This window comes from Schistocerca gregaria, chromosome 6, assembly GCF_023897955.1.
Source record: "Schistocerca gregaria isolate iqSchGreg1 chromosome 6, iqSchGreg1.2, whole genome shotgun sequence".
NCBI lineage: Eukaryota > Metazoa > Arthropoda > Insecta > Orthoptera > Acrididae > Schistocerca > Schistocerca gregaria.
In genome coordinates, this window is record NC_064925.1 from 30,816,108 (window position 1) to 30,830,111 (window position 14,004).

Sequence of the window (14,004 nt, forward strand, 5' to 3'; positions counted from 1 at the left end):
CACAGTAGCAAAGAGCGAGGCACTGAGTTTGCATGAACAGTGGAGTGCAGAATGGGGCTCGAGATGTGCTTGTTACCTCAGGTGCTGTGTGATTGTCGACAAGGAGTGAAAACGGAGCAATTTGAGACCCCCCTTTCAATTTAAGACGTTAAAAACAGACGGAATTTGCATTCGTAATACCAGAGCATCGAAACTACTTGGAACTCTTGTGTATATGAACGTGTCCGCGCCTTTGTACTCTGGTCCCTTCAGCGCTACAAACCAACCAAGCATCGTGTCCGTGCACATCAGAGTCTCAAGGAATGGAGAATAGCGCAGTTTGGACGCGGATGGGGGCGTTGCTCAGTTGGTAGAGCGTTCGCTTTGCATGTGAAAAGTCCCGGGTCTAAGCCCCGGCGCCTCCATGTTTTGTGGTCAGTGGATGCCAAGTGTTGATCGCGGCGAACCTAAAAGCACGCAAGATGTTGCAAAGCCAGCGTCACAGACTTGTATGATGCATACTGACGTAAGGAGAGCAAGATATATGTGTGGGGACCGGCTGTCATCGAATGCAGGTCTGTCTTAGGTATCACGGCTTAACGTCATTGAAGTCTAGAGAGTGGACAACACGTTCGTCTTACTCAGAGCGGTGTCCGAATTCTATTTTCGACGTGATGCGTGCCACTTCCATTGTGGCCAACTACGATTCAATACAGAATGCACGAAACCTGAAAGACACCCTCACAGATACATAGAGAGTAGTGTTTGTCTGCGGAATAATGGGAGTGCAAGCGTCTGTGACATTGATATTGCTGTATGTAGCACAATTTATCATGGAGGGGGCGTAGCTCAGATGGTAGAGCGCTCGCTTAGCATGCGAGAGGTACTGGCATCGATACCCAGCGCCTCCAGAATTTTTAACACACCTACATGCGCACCTTGCCATGCAAGTGGAGTAATTCACAGCCAGCAGATGTGTCTAGGCAGATACAAGAGAACGATTAGCATCCACAATTGGCAAGCGTGCTGTTATTCGTGCGCAGGAAGCACCCTCCTCCAACTCCTACACTTAATTTACAAACAGTACAAGTGTTCCCATAAGATTCTTAAGCCTACGTCGGAATGATCTGCCTTACACCGGGATCACGTAAATCCCACTGCACATTCCTATTCTTTGCGTGCAGTCGGCTGCTACTGGTGTTGCTAGTTGTGACTTCTGATAACAGATGCCGTAGCAATCAATTCATGGAGTGATTTGTATGTTTTGCGATAGTCTGTCTCTGACAAGCAAGCACAGGTGACATAGGTGCGAACGCAGGAAGCTTGCAGCACCTCGCTGCCTGCAGACACCGAGCAGCCACACTAGGAGGGCGGCCTAAGCCGTAGGCGAAATGTGCTCATTCGCTTTGGGGCGACGTCGAACTATAAATGAGGCTGTCACTAGCGTGAGCGTCGTGTAAAGTCGTAAAAGTCGGCTGCATGGGCGAGTGCCATGTTTGGGGAGCGTTTCGTAGTTTGCGCAGTGCAATGGAGACGTGGAAACTTGTTGTGGCCCGGTGTTTTGCAGTTGGACGACAAGAGTGGTACACAGTAGCAAAGAGCGAGGCACTGAGTTTGCATGAACAGTGGAGTGCAGAATGGGGCTCGAGATGTGCTTGTTACCTCAGGTGCTGTGTGATTGTCGACAAGGAGTGAAAACGGAGCAATTTGTGACCCCCCTTTCAATTTAAGACGTTAAAAACAGACGGAATTTGCATTCGTAATACCAGAGCATCGAAACTACTTGGAACTCTTGTGTATATGAACGTGTCCGCGCCTTTGTACTCTGGTCCCTTCAGCGCTACAAACCAACCAAGCATCGTGTCCGTGCACATCAGAGTCTCAAGGAATGGAGAATAGCGCAGTTTGGTCGCGTATGGGGGCGTAGTTCAGTTGATAGAGCGTTCGCTTTGCATGTGAAAGGTCCCGGGTTCAAGCCCCGGCGCCTCCATGTTTTGTGGTCAGTGGATGCCAAGTGTTGATCGCGGCGAACCTAAAAGCACGCAAGATGTTGCAAAGCCAGCGTCACAGACTTGTATGATGCATACTGACGTAAGGAGAGCAAGATGTATGTGTGGGGACCGGCTGTCATCGAGTGCAGGTCTGTCTTAGGTATCACGGCTTAACGTCATTGAAGTCTAGAGAGTGGACAACACGTTCGTCTTACTCAGAGCGGTGTCCGAATTCTATTTTCGACGTGATGCGTGCCACTTCCATTGTGGCCAACTACGATTCAATACAGAATGCACGAAACCTGAAAGACACCCTCACAGATACATAGAGAGTAGTGTTTGTCTGCGGAATAATGGGAGTGCAAGCGTCTGTGACATTGATATTGCTGTATGTAGCACAATTTATCATGGAGGGGGCGTAGCTCAGATGGTAGAGCGCTCGCTTAGCATGCGAGAGGTACTGGCATCGATACCCAGCGCCTCCAGAATTTTTAACACACCTACATGCGCACCTTGCCATGCAAGTGGAGTAATTCACAGCCAGCAGATGTGTCTAGGCAGATACAAGAGAACGATTAGCATCCACAATTGGCAAGCGTGCTGTTATTCGTGCGCAGGAAGCACCCTCCTCCAACTCCTACACTTAATTTACAAACAGTACAAGTGTTCCCATAAGATTCTTAAGCCTACGTCGGAATGATCTGCCTTACACCGGGATCACGTAAATCCCACTGCACATTCCTATTCTTTGCGTGCAGTCGGCTGCTACTGGTGTTGCTAGTTGTGACTTCTGATAACAGATGCCGTAGCAATCAATTCATGGAGTGATTTGTATGTTTTGCGATAGTCTGTCTCTGACAAGCAAGCACAGGTGACATAGGTGCGAACGCAGGAAGCTTGCAGCACCTCGCTGCCTGCAGACACCGAGCAGCCACACTAGGAGGGCGGCCTAAGCCGTAGGCGAAATGTGCTCATTCGCTTTGGGGCGACGTCGAACTATAAATGAGGCTGTCACTAGCGTGAGCGTCGTGTAAAGTCGTAAAAGTCGGCTGCATGGGCGAGTGCCATGTTTGGGGAGCGTTTCGTAGTTTGCGCAGTGCAATGGAGACGTGGAAACTTGTTGTGGCCCGGTGTTTTGCAGTTGGACGACAAGAGTGGTACACAGTAGCAAAGAGCGAGGCACTGAGTTTGCATGAACAGTGGAGTGCAGAATGGGGCTCGAGATGTGCTTGTTACCTCAGGTGCTGTGTGATTGTCGACAAGGAGTGAAAACGGAGCAATTTGTGACCCCCCTTTCAATTTAAGACGTTAAAAACAGACGGAATTTGCATTCGTAATACCAGAGCATCGAAACTACTTGGAACTCTTGTGTATATGAACGTGTCCGCGCCTTTGTACTCTGGTCCCTTCAGCGCTACAAACCAACCAAGCATCGTGTCCGTGCACATCAGAGTCTCAAGGAATGGAGAATAGCGCAGTTTGGTCGCGTATGGGGGCGTAGTTCAGTTGGTAGAGCGTTCGCTTTGCATGTGAAAGGTCCCGGGTTCAAGCCCCGGCGCCTCCATGTTTTGTGGTCAGTGGATGCCAAGTGTTGATCGCGGCGAACCTAAAAGCACGCAAGATGTTGCAAAGCCAGCGTCACAGACTTGTATGATGCATACTGACGTAAGGAGAGCAAGATGTATGTGTGGGGACCGGCTGTCATCGAGTGCAGGTCTGTCTTAGGTATCACGGCTTAACGTCATTGAAGTCTAGAGAGTGGACAACACGTTCGTCTTACTCAGAGCGGTGTCCGAATTCTATTTTCGACGTGATGCGTGCCACTTCCATTGTGGCCAACTACGATTCAATACAGAATGCACGAAACCTGAAAGACACCCTCACAGATACATAGAGAGTAGTGTTTGTCTGCGGAATAATGGGAGTGCAAGCGTCTGTGACATTGATATTGCTGTATGTAGCACAATTTATCATGGAGGGGGCGTAGCTCAGATGGTAGAGCGCTCGCTTAGCATGCGAGAGGTACTGGCATCGATACCCAGCGCCTCCAGAATTTTTAACACACCTACATGCGCACCTTGCCATGCAAGTGGAGTAATTCACAGCCAGCAGATGTGTCTAGGCAGATACAAGAGAACGATTAGCATCCACAATTGGCAAGCGTGCTGTTATTCGTGCGCAGGAAGCACCCTCCTCCAACTCCTACACTTAATTTACAAACAGTACAAGTGTTCCCATAAGATTCTTAAGCCTACGTCGGAAAGATCTGCCTTACGCCGGGTTCACGTAAATCCCACTGCACATTCCTATTCTTTGCGTGCAGTCGGCTGCTACTGGTGTTGCTAGTTGTGACTTCTGATAACAGATGCCGTAGCAATCAATTCATGGAGTGCGTTGTATGTTTTGCGATAGTCTGTCTCTGACAAGCAAGCACAGGTGACATAGGTGCGAACGCAGGAAGCTTGCAGCCCCTCGCTGCTTGCAGACACCGAGCAGCCACACTAGGAGGGCAGCCTAAGCCGTAGGCGAAATGTGCTCATTCGCTTTGGGGCGACGTCGAACTATAAATGAGGCTGTCACTAGCGTGAGCGTCGTGTAAAGTCGTAAAAGTCGGCTGCATGGGCGAGTGCCATGTTTGGGGAGCGTTTCGTAGTTTGCGCAGTGCAATGGAGACGTGGAAACTTGTTGTGGCCCAGTGTTTTGCAGTTGGACGACAAGAGTGGTACACAGTAGCAAAGAGCGAGGCACTGAGTTTGCATGAACAGTGGAGTGCAGAATGGGGCTCGAGATGTGCTTGTTACCTCAGGTGCTGTGTGATTGTCGACAAGGAGTGAAAACGGAGCAATTTGTGACCCCCCTTTCAATTTAAGACGTTAAAAACAGACGGAATTTGCATTCGTAATACCAGAGCATCGAAACTACTTGGAACTCTTGTGTATATGAACGTGTCCGCGCCTTTGTACTCTGGTCCCTTCAGCGCTACAAACCAACCAAGCATCGTGTCCGTGCACATCAGAGTCTCAGGGAATGGAGAATAGCGCAGTTTGGCCGCGGATGGGGGCGTAGCTCAGTTGGTAGAGCGTTCGCTTTGCATGTGAAAGGTCCCGGGTACAAGCCCCGGCGCCTCCATGTTTTGTGGTCAGTGGATGCCAAGTGTTGATCGCGGCGAACCTAAAAGCACGCAAGATGTTGCAAAGCCAGCGTCACAGACTTGTATGATGCATACTGACGTAAGGAGAGCAAGATGTATGTGTGGGGACCGGCTGTCATCGAGTGCAGGTCTGTCTTAGGTATCACGGCTTAACGTCATTGAAGTCTAGAGAGTGGACAACACGTTCGTCTTACTCAGAGCGGTGTCCGAATTCTATTTTCGACGTGATGCGTGCCACTTCCATTGTGGCCAACTACGATTCAATACAGAATGCACGAAACCTGAGACACCCTCACAGATACATAGAGAGTAGTGTTTGTCTGCGGAATAATGGGAGTGCAAGCGTCTGTGACATTGATATTGCTGTATGTAGCACAATTTATCATGGAGGGGGCGTAGCTCAGATGGTAGAGCGCTCGTTTAGCATGCGAGAGGTACTGGGATCGATACCCAGCGCATCCAAAATTTTTAACACACCTACATGCGCACCTTGCCATGCAAGTGGAGTAATTCACAGCCAGCAGATGTGTCTAGGCAGATACAAGAGAACGATTAGCATCCACAATTGGCAAGCGTGCTGTTATTCGTGCGCAGGAAGCACCCTCCTCCAACTCCTACACTTAATTTACAAACAGTACAAGTGTTCCCATAAGATTCTTAAGCCTACGTCGGAAAGATCTGCCTTACGCCGGGTTCACGTAAATCCCACTGCACATTCCTATTCTTTGCGTGCAGTCGGCTGCTACTGGTGTTGCTAGTTGTGACTTCTGATAACAGATGCCGTAGCAATCAATTCATGGAGTGATTTGTATGTTTTGCGATAGTCTGTCTCTGACAAGCAAGCACAGGTGACATAGGTGCGAACGCAGGAAGCTTGCAGCCCCTCGCTGCCTGCAGACACCAAGCAGCCACACTAGGAGGGCGGCCTAAGCCGTAGGCGAAATGTGCTCATTCGCTTTGGGGCGACGTCGAACTATAAATGAGGCTGTCACTAGCGTGAGCGTCGTGTAAAGTCGTAAAAGTCGGCTGCATTGGCGAGTGCCATGTTTGGGGAGCGTTTCGTAGTTTGCGCAGTGCAATGGAGACGTGGAAACTTGTTGTGGCCCAGTGTTTTGCAGTTGGACGACAAGAGTGGTACACAGTAGCAAAGAGCGAGGCACTGAGTTTGCATGAACAGTGGAGTGCAGAATGGGGCTCGAGATGTGCTTGTTACCTGAGGTGCTGTGTGATTGTCGACAAGGAGTGAAAACGGAGCAATTTGTGACCCCCCTTTCAATTTAAGACGTTAAAAACAGACGGAATTTGCATTCGTAATACCAGAGCATCGAAACTACTTGGAACTCTTGTGTATATGAACGTGTCCGCGCCTTTGTACTCTGGTCCCTTCAGCGCTACAAACCAACCAAGCATCGTGTCCGTGCACATCAGAGTTTCAAGGAATGGAGAATAGTGCAGTTTGGTCGCGGATGGGGGCGTAGCTCAGTTGGTAGAGCGTTTGCTTTGCATGTGAAAGGTCCCGGGTTCAAGCATCGTCGCCTCCATGTTTTGTGGTCAGTGGATGCCAAGTGTTGATCGCGGCGAACCTAAAAGCATGCAAGATGTTGCAAAGCCAGCGTCACAGACTTGTATGATGCATACTGACGTAAGGAGAGCAAGATGTATGTGTGGGGACCGGATGTCATCGAGTGCAGGTCTGTCTTAGGTATCACGGCTTAACGTCATTGAAGTCTAGAGAGTGGACAACACGTTCGTCTTACTCAGAGCGGTGTCCGAATTCTATTTTCGACGTGATGCGTGCCACTTCCATTGTGGCCAACTACGATTCAATACAGAATGCACGAAACCTGAGACACCCTCACAGATACATAGAGAGTAGTGTTTGTCTGCGGAATAATGGGAGTGCAAGCGTCTGTGACATTGATATTGCTGTATGTAGCACAATTTATCATGGAGGGGGCGTAGCTCAGATGGTAGAGCGCTCGCTTAGCATGCGAGAGGTACTGGCATCGATACCCAGCGCCTCCAGAATTTTTAACACACCTACATGCGCACCTTGCCATGCAAGTGGAGTAATTCACAGCCAGCAGATGTGTCTAGGCAGATACAAGAGAACGATTAGCATCCACAATTGGCAAGCGTGCTGTTATTCGTGCGCAGGAAGCACCCTCCTCCAACTCCTACACTTAATTTACAAACAGTACAAGTGTTCCCATAACATTCTTAAGCCTACGTCGGAAAGATCTGCCTTACGCCGGGTTCACGTAAAACCCACTGCACATTCCTATTCTTTGCGTGCAGTCGGCTGCTACTGGTGTTGCTAGTTGTGACTTCTGATAACAGATGCCGTAGCAATCAATTAATGGAGTGCGTTGTATGTTTTGCGATAGTCTGTCTCTGACAAGCAAGCACAGGTGACATAGGTGCGAACGCAGGAAGCTTGCAGCCCCTCGCTGCCTGCAGACACCGAGCAGCCACACTAGGAGGGCGGCCTAAGCCGTAGGCGAAATGTGCTCATTCGCTTTGGGGCGACGTCGAACTATAAATGAGGCTGTCACTAGCGTGAGCGTCGTGTAAAGTCGTAAAAGTCGGCTGCATGGGCGAGTGCCATGTTTGGGGAGCGTTTCGTAGTTTGCGCAGTGCAATGGAGACGTGGAAACTTGTTGTGGCCCAGTGTTTTGCAGTTGGACGACAAGAGTGGTACACAGTAGCAAAGAGCGAGGCACTGAGTTTGCATGAACAGTGGAGTGCAGAATGGGGCTCGAGATGTGCTTGTTACCTCAGGTGCTGTGTGATTGTCGACAAGGAGTGAAAACGGAGCAATTTGTGACCCCCCTTTCAATTTAAGACGTTAAAAACAGACGGAATTTGCATTCGTAATACCAGAGCATCGAAACTACTTGGAACTCTTGTGTATATGAACGTGTCCGCGCCTTTGTACTTTGGTCCCTTCAGCGCTACAAACCAACCAAGCATCGTGTCCGTGCACATCAGAGTCTCAAGGAAAGGAGAATAGCGCAATTTAGTCGCGGATGGGGGCGTAGCTCAGTTGGTAGAGCGTTCGCTTTGCATGTGAAAGGTCCCGGGTTCAAGCCCCGGCGCCACCATGTTTTGTGGTCAGTGGATGCCAAGTGTTGATCGCGGCGAACCTAAAGGTACGCAAGATGTTGCAAAGCCAGCGTCACAGACTTGTATGATGCATACTGACGTAAGGAGAGCAAGATGTATGTGTGGGGACCGGCTGTCATCGAGTGCAGGTCTGTCTTAGGTATCACGGCTTAACGTCATTGAAGTCTAGAGAGTGGACAACACGTTCGTCTTACTCAGAGCGGTGTCCGAATTCTATTTTCGACGTGATGCGTGCCACTTCCATTGTGGCCAACTACGATTCAATACAGAATGCACGAAACCTGAAAGACACCCTCACAGATACGTAGAGAGTAGTGTTTGTCTGCGGAATAATGGGAGTGCAAGCGTCTGTGACATTGATATTGCTGTATCTAGCACAACTTATCATGGAGGGGGCGTAGCTCAGATGGTAGAGCGCTCGCTTAGCATGCGAGAGGTACTGGGATCGATACCCAGCGCCTCCAGAATATTTAACACACCTACATGCACACCTTGCCATGCAAGTGGAGTAATTCACAGCCAGCAGATGTGTCTAGGCAGATACAAGAGAACGATTAGCATCCACAATTGGCAAGCGTGCTGTTATTCGTGCGCAGGAAGCACCCTCCTCCAACTCCTACACTTAATTTACAAACAGTACAAGTGTTCCCATAAGATTCTTAAGCCTACGTCGAAAAGATCTGCCTTACGCCGGGTTCACGTAAATCCCACTGCACATTCCTATTCTTTGCGTGCAGTCGGCTGCTACTGGTGTTGCTAGTTGTGACTTCTGATGACAGATGCCGTAGCAATCAATTCATGGAGTGATTTGTATGTTTTGCGATAGTCTGTCTCTGACAAGCAAGCACAGGTGACATAGGTGCGAACGCAGGAAGCTTGCAGCCCCTCGCTGCCTGCAGACACCGAGCAGCCACACTAGGAGGGCGGCCTAAGCCGTAGGCGAAATGTGCTCATTCGCTTTGGGGCGACGTCGAACTATAAATGAGGCTGTCACTAGCGTGAGCGTTGCGTGAAGTCGTAAAAGTGGGCTGCATGGGCGAGTGCCATGTTTGGGGAGCGTTTCGTAGTTTGCGCAGTGCAATGGAGACGTGGAAACTTGTTGTGGCCCAGTGTTTTGCAGTTGGACGCCAAGAGTGGTTCACAGTAGCAAAGAGCGAGGCACTGAGTTTGCATGAACAGTGGAGTACAGAATGGGGCTCGAGATGTGCTTGTTACCTCAGGTGCTGTGTGATTGTCGACAAGGAGTGAAAACGGAGCAATTTGTGACCCCCCTTTCAATTTAAGACGTTAAAAACAGACGGAATTTGCATTCGTAATACCAGAGCATCGAAACTACTTGGAACTCTTGTGTATATGAACGTGTCCGCGCCTTTGTACTTTGGTCCCTTCAGCGCTACAAACCAACCAAGCATCGTGTCAATGCACATCAGAGTCTCAAGGAATGGAGAATAGCGCAGTTTGGTCGCGGATGGGGGCGTAGCTCAGTTGGTAGAGCGTTCGCTTTGCATGTGAAAGGTCCCGGGTTCAAGCCCCGGCGCCTCCATGTTTTGTGGTCAGTGGATGCCAAGTGTTGATCGCGGCGAACCTAAAAGCATGCAAGATGTTGCAAAGCCAGCGTCACAGACTTGTATGATGCATACTGACGTAAGGAGAGCAAGATGTATGTGTGGGGACCGGCTGTCATCGAGTGCAGGTCTGTCTTAGGTATCACGGCTTAACGTCATTGAAGTCTAGAGAGTGGACAACACGTTCGTCTTACTCAGCGCGGTGTCCGAATTCTATTTTCGACGTGATGCGTGCCACTTCCATTGTGGCCAACTACGATTCAATACAGAATGCACGAAACCTGAAAGACACCCTCACAGATACATAGAGAGTAGTGTTTGTCTGCGGAATAATGGGAGTGCAAGCGTCTGTGACATTGATATTGCTGTATGTAGCACAATTTATCATGGAGGGGGCGTAGCTCAGATGGTAGAGCGCTCGCTTAGCATGCGAGAGGTACTGGCATCGATACCCAGCGCCTCCAGAATTTTTAACACACATACATGCGCACCTTGCCATGCAAGTGGAGTAATTCACAGCCAGCAGATGTGTCTAGGCGGATACAAGAGAACGATTAGCATCCACAATTGGCAAGCGTGCTGTTATTCGTGCGCAGGAAGCACCCTCCTCCAACTCCTACACTTAATTTACAAACAGTACAAGTGTTCCCATAACATTCTTAAGCCTACGTCGGAAAGATCTGCCTTACGCCGGGTTCACGTAAATCCCACTGCACATTCCTATTCTTTGTGTGCAGTCGGCTGCTACTGGTGTTGCTAGTTGTGACTTCTGATAACAGATGCCGTAGCAATCAATTCATGGAGTGATTTGTATGTTTTGCGATAGTCTGCTCTGACGAGCAAGCACAGGTGACATAGGTGCGAACGCAGGAAGCTTGCAGCCCCTCGCTGCCTGCAGACACCGAGCAGCCACACTAGGAGGGCGGCCTAAGCCGTAGGCGAAATGTGCTCATTCGCTTTGGGGCGACGTCGAACTATAAATGAGGCTGTCACTAGCGTGAGCGTTGCGTGAAGTCGTAAAAGTCGGCTGCATGGGCGAGTGCCATGTTTGGGGAGCGTTTCGTAGTTTGCGCAGTGCAATGGAGACGTGGAAACTTGTTGTGGCCAAGTGTTTTGCAGTTGGACGACAAGAGTGGTTCACAGTAGCAAAGAGCGAGGCACTGAGTTTGCATGAACAGTGGAGTGCAGAATGGGGCTCGAGATGTGCTTGTTACCTCAGGTGCTGTGTGATTGTCGACAAGGAGTGAAAACGGAGCAATTTGTGACCCCCCTTTCAATTTAAGACGTTAAAAACAGACGGAATTTGCATTCGTAATACCAGAGCATCGAAACTACTTGGAACTCTTGTGTATATGAACGTGTCCGCGCCTTTGTACTCTGGTCCCTTCAGCGCTACAAACCAACCAAGCATCGTGTCCGTGCACATCAGAGTTTCATGGAATGGAGAATAGTGCAGTTTGGTCGCGGATGGGGGCGTAGCTCAGTTGGTAGAGCGTTTGCTTTGCATGTGAAAGGTCCCGGGTTCAAGCATCGTCGCCTCCATGTTTTGTGGTCAGTGGATGCCAAGTGTTGATCGCGGCGAACCTAAAAGCATGCAATATGTTGCAAAGCCAGCGTCACAGACTTGTATGATGCATACTGACGTAAGGAGAGCAAGATGTATGTGTGGGGACCGGCTGTCATCGAGTGCAGGTCTGTCTTAGGTATCACGGCTTAACGTCATTGAAGTCTAGAGAGTGGACAACACGTTCGTCTTACTCAGAGCGGTGTCCGAATTCTATTTTCGACGTGATGCGTGCCACTTCCATTGTGGCCAACTACGATTCAATACAGAATGCACGAAACCTGAAAGACACCCTCACAGATACATAGAGAGTAGTGTTTGTCTGCGGAATAATGGGAGTGCAAGCGTCTGTGACATTGATATTGCTGTATGTAGCACAATTTATCATGGAGGGGGCGTAGCTCAGATGGTAGAGCGCTCGCTTAGCATGCGAGAGGTACTGGGATCGATACCCAGCGCCTCCAAAATTTTTAACACACCTACATGCGCACCTTGCCATGCAAGTGGAGTAATTCACAGCCAGCAGATGTGTCTAGGCAGATACAAGAGAACGATTAGCATCCACAATTGGCAAGCGTGCTGTTATTCGTGCGCAGGAAGCACCCTCCTCCAACTCCTACACTTAATTTACAAACAGTACAAGTGTTCCCATAAGATTCTTAAGCCTACGTCGGAAAGATTTGCCTTACGCCGGGTTCACGTAAATCCCACTGCACATTCCTATTCTTTGCGTGCAGTCGGCTGCTACTGGTGTTGCTAGTTGTGACTTCTGATAACAGATGCCGTAGCAATCAATTCATGGAGTGATTTGTATGCTTTGCGATAGTCTGTCTCTGACAAGCAAGCACAGGTGACATAGGTGCGAACGCAGGAAGCTTGCAGCCCCTCGCTGCCTGCAGACACCGAGCAGCCACACTAGGAGGGCGGCCTAAGCCGTAGGCGAAATGTGCTCATTCGCTTTGGGGCGACGTCGAACTATAAATGAGGCTGTCACTAGCGTGAGCGTCGTGTAAAGTCGTAAAAGTCGGCTGCATGGGCGAGTGCCATGTTTGGGGAGCGTTTCGTAGTTTGCGCAGTGCAATGGAGACGTGGAAACTTGTTGTGGCCCAGTGTTTTGCAGTTGGACGACAAGAGTAGTTCACAGTAGCAAAGAGCGAGGCACTGAGTTTGCATGAACAGTGGAGTGCAGAATGGGGCTCGAGATGTGCTTGTTACCTCAGGTGCTGTGTGATTGTCGACAAGGAGTGAAAACGGAGCAATTTGTGACCCCCCTTTCAATTTAAGACGTTAAAAACAGACGGAATTTGCATTCGTAATACCAGAGCATCGAAACTACTTGGAACTCTTGTGTATATGAACGTGTCCGCGCCTTTGTACTCTGGTCCCTTCAGCGCTACAAACCAACCAAGCATCGTGTCCGTGCACATCAGAGTCGCAAGGTATGGGGAATAGCGCAATTTGGTCGCGGATGGGGGCGTAGCTCAGTTGGTAGAGCGTTCGCTTTGCATGTGAAAGGTCCCGGGTTCAAACCCCGGCGCCTCCATGTTTTGTGGTCAGTGGATGCCAAGTGTTGATCGCGGCGAACCTAAAGGCACGCAAGATGTTGCAAAGCCAGCGTCACAGACTTGTATGATGCATACTGACGTAAGGAGAGCAAGATGTATGTGTGGGGACCGGCTGTCATCGAGTGCAGGTCTGTCTTAGGTATCACGGCTTAACGTCATTGAAGTCTAGAGAGTGGACAACACGTTCGTCTTACTCAGAGCGTTGTCCGAATTCTATTTTCGACGTGATGCGTGCCACTTCCATTGTGGCCAACTACGATTCAATACAGAATGCACGAAACCTGAAAGACACCCTCACAGATACATAGAGAGTAGTGTTTGTCTGCGGAATAATGGGAGTGCAAGCGTCTGTGACATTGATATTGCTGTATGTAGCACAATTTATCTTGGAGGGGGCGTAGCTCAGATGGTATAGCGCTCGCTTAGCATGCGAGAGGTACTGGGATCGATACCCAGCGCCTCCAGAACTTTTAACACACCTACATGCGCACCTTGCCATGCAAGTGGAGTAATTCACAGCCAGCAGATGTGTCTAGGCAGATACAAGAGAACGATTAGCATCCACAATTGGCAAGCGTGCTGTTATTCGTGCGCAGGAAGCACCCTCCTCCAACTCCTACACTTAATTTACAAACAGTACAAGTGTTCCCATAAGATTCGTAAGCCTACGTCGGAAAGATCTGCCTTACTCCGGGTTCACGTAAATCCCACTGCACATTCCTATTCCTTGCGTGCAGTCGGCTGCTACTGGTGTTGCTAGTTGTGACTTCTGATAACAGATGCCGTAGCAATCAATTCATGGAATGATTTGTATGTTTTGCGATAGTCTGTCTCTGACAAGCAAGCACAGGTGACATAGGTGCGAACGCAGGAAGCTTGCAGCCCCTCGCTGCCTGCAGACACCGAGCAGCCACACTAGGAGGGCGGCCTAAGCCGTAGGCGAAATGTGCTCATTCGCTTTGGGGCGACGTCGAACTATAAATGAGGCTGTCACTAGCGTGAGCGTTGCGTGAAGTCGCAAAAGTCGGCTGCATGGGCGAGTGCCATGTTTGGGGAGCGTTTC

General features: G+C 49.7%; 15 non-coding genes across 15 annotated transcripts; all 15 read left to right on the forward strand.

Annotated features, from left to right (window-relative positions):
* Positions 1–331: 331 nt before the first annotated feature.
* On the forward strand, positions 332–404 carry Trnaa-ugc (transfer RNA alanine (anticodon UGC)). The gene has a single exon. It is a non-coding gene; the product is annotated as a tRNA-Ala (tRNA).
* Positions 405–817: 413 nt separating this feature from the next.
* Positions 818–890, forward strand: Trnaa-agc (transfer RNA alanine (anticodon AGC)). The gene has a single exon. It is a non-coding gene; the product is annotated as a tRNA-Ala (tRNA).
* Positions 891–1,896: 1,006 nt separating this feature from the next.
* Positions 1,897–1,969, forward strand: Trnaa-ugc (transfer RNA alanine (anticodon UGC)). The gene has a single exon. It is a non-coding gene; the product is annotated as a tRNA-Ala (tRNA).
* A 413-nt stretch (positions 1,970–2,382) lies between these two features.
* On the forward strand, positions 2,383–2,455 carry Trnaa-agc (transfer RNA alanine (anticodon AGC)). Its single transcript has one exon. It is a non-coding gene; the product is annotated as a tRNA-Ala (tRNA).
* Positions 2,456–3,461: 1,006 nt separating this feature from the next.
* Trnaa-ugc (transfer RNA alanine (anticodon UGC)) lies at positions 3,462–3,534 on the forward strand. Its single transcript has one exon. It is a non-coding gene; the product is annotated as a tRNA-Ala (tRNA).
* A 413-nt stretch (positions 3,535–3,947) lies between these two features.
* Positions 3,948–4,020, forward strand: Trnaa-agc (transfer RNA alanine (anticodon AGC)). Its single transcript has one exon. It is a non-coding gene; the product is annotated as a tRNA-Ala (tRNA).
* Positions 4,021–5,026: 1,006 nt separating this feature from the next.
* Positions 5,027–5,099, forward strand: Trnaa-ugc (transfer RNA alanine (anticodon UGC)). Its single transcript has one exon. It is a non-coding gene; the product is annotated as a tRNA-Ala (tRNA).
* Positions 5,100–7,073: 1,974 nt separating this feature from the next.
* On the forward strand, positions 7,074–7,146 carry Trnaa-agc (transfer RNA alanine (anticodon AGC)). Its single transcript has one exon. It is a non-coding gene; the product is annotated as a tRNA-Ala (tRNA).
* Positions 7,147–8,152: 1,006 nt separating this feature from the next.
* Trnaa-ugc (transfer RNA alanine (anticodon UGC)) lies at positions 8,153–8,225 on the forward strand. The gene has a single exon. It is a non-coding gene; the product is annotated as a tRNA-Ala (tRNA).
* A 413-nt stretch (positions 8,226–8,638) lies between these two features.
* Trnaa-agc (transfer RNA alanine (anticodon AGC)) lies at positions 8,639–8,711 on the forward strand. Its single transcript has one exon. It is a non-coding gene; the product is annotated as a tRNA-Ala (tRNA).
* A 1,006-nt stretch (positions 8,712–9,717) lies between these two features.
* On the forward strand, positions 9,718–9,790 carry Trnaa-ugc (transfer RNA alanine (anticodon UGC)). Its single transcript has one exon. It is a non-coding gene; the product is annotated as a tRNA-Ala (tRNA).
* A 413-nt stretch (positions 9,791–10,203) lies between these two features.
* On the forward strand, positions 10,204–10,276 carry Trnaa-agc (transfer RNA alanine (anticodon AGC)). Its single transcript has one exon. It is a non-coding gene; the product is annotated as a tRNA-Ala (tRNA).
* A 1,491-nt stretch (positions 10,277–11,767) lies between these two features.
* Positions 11,768–11,840, forward strand: Trnaa-agc (transfer RNA alanine (anticodon AGC)). The gene has a single exon. It is a non-coding gene; the product is annotated as a tRNA-Ala (tRNA).
* A 1,006-nt stretch (positions 11,841–12,846) lies between these two features.
* Positions 12,847–12,919, forward strand: Trnaa-ugc (transfer RNA alanine (anticodon UGC)). The gene has a single exon. It is a non-coding gene; the product is annotated as a tRNA-Ala (tRNA).
* A 413-nt stretch (positions 12,920–13,332) lies between these two features.
* Positions 13,333–13,405, forward strand: Trnaa-agc (transfer RNA alanine (anticodon AGC)). The gene has a single exon. It is a non-coding gene; the product is annotated as a tRNA-Ala (tRNA).
* Positions 13,406–14,004: the final 599 nt, after the last annotated feature.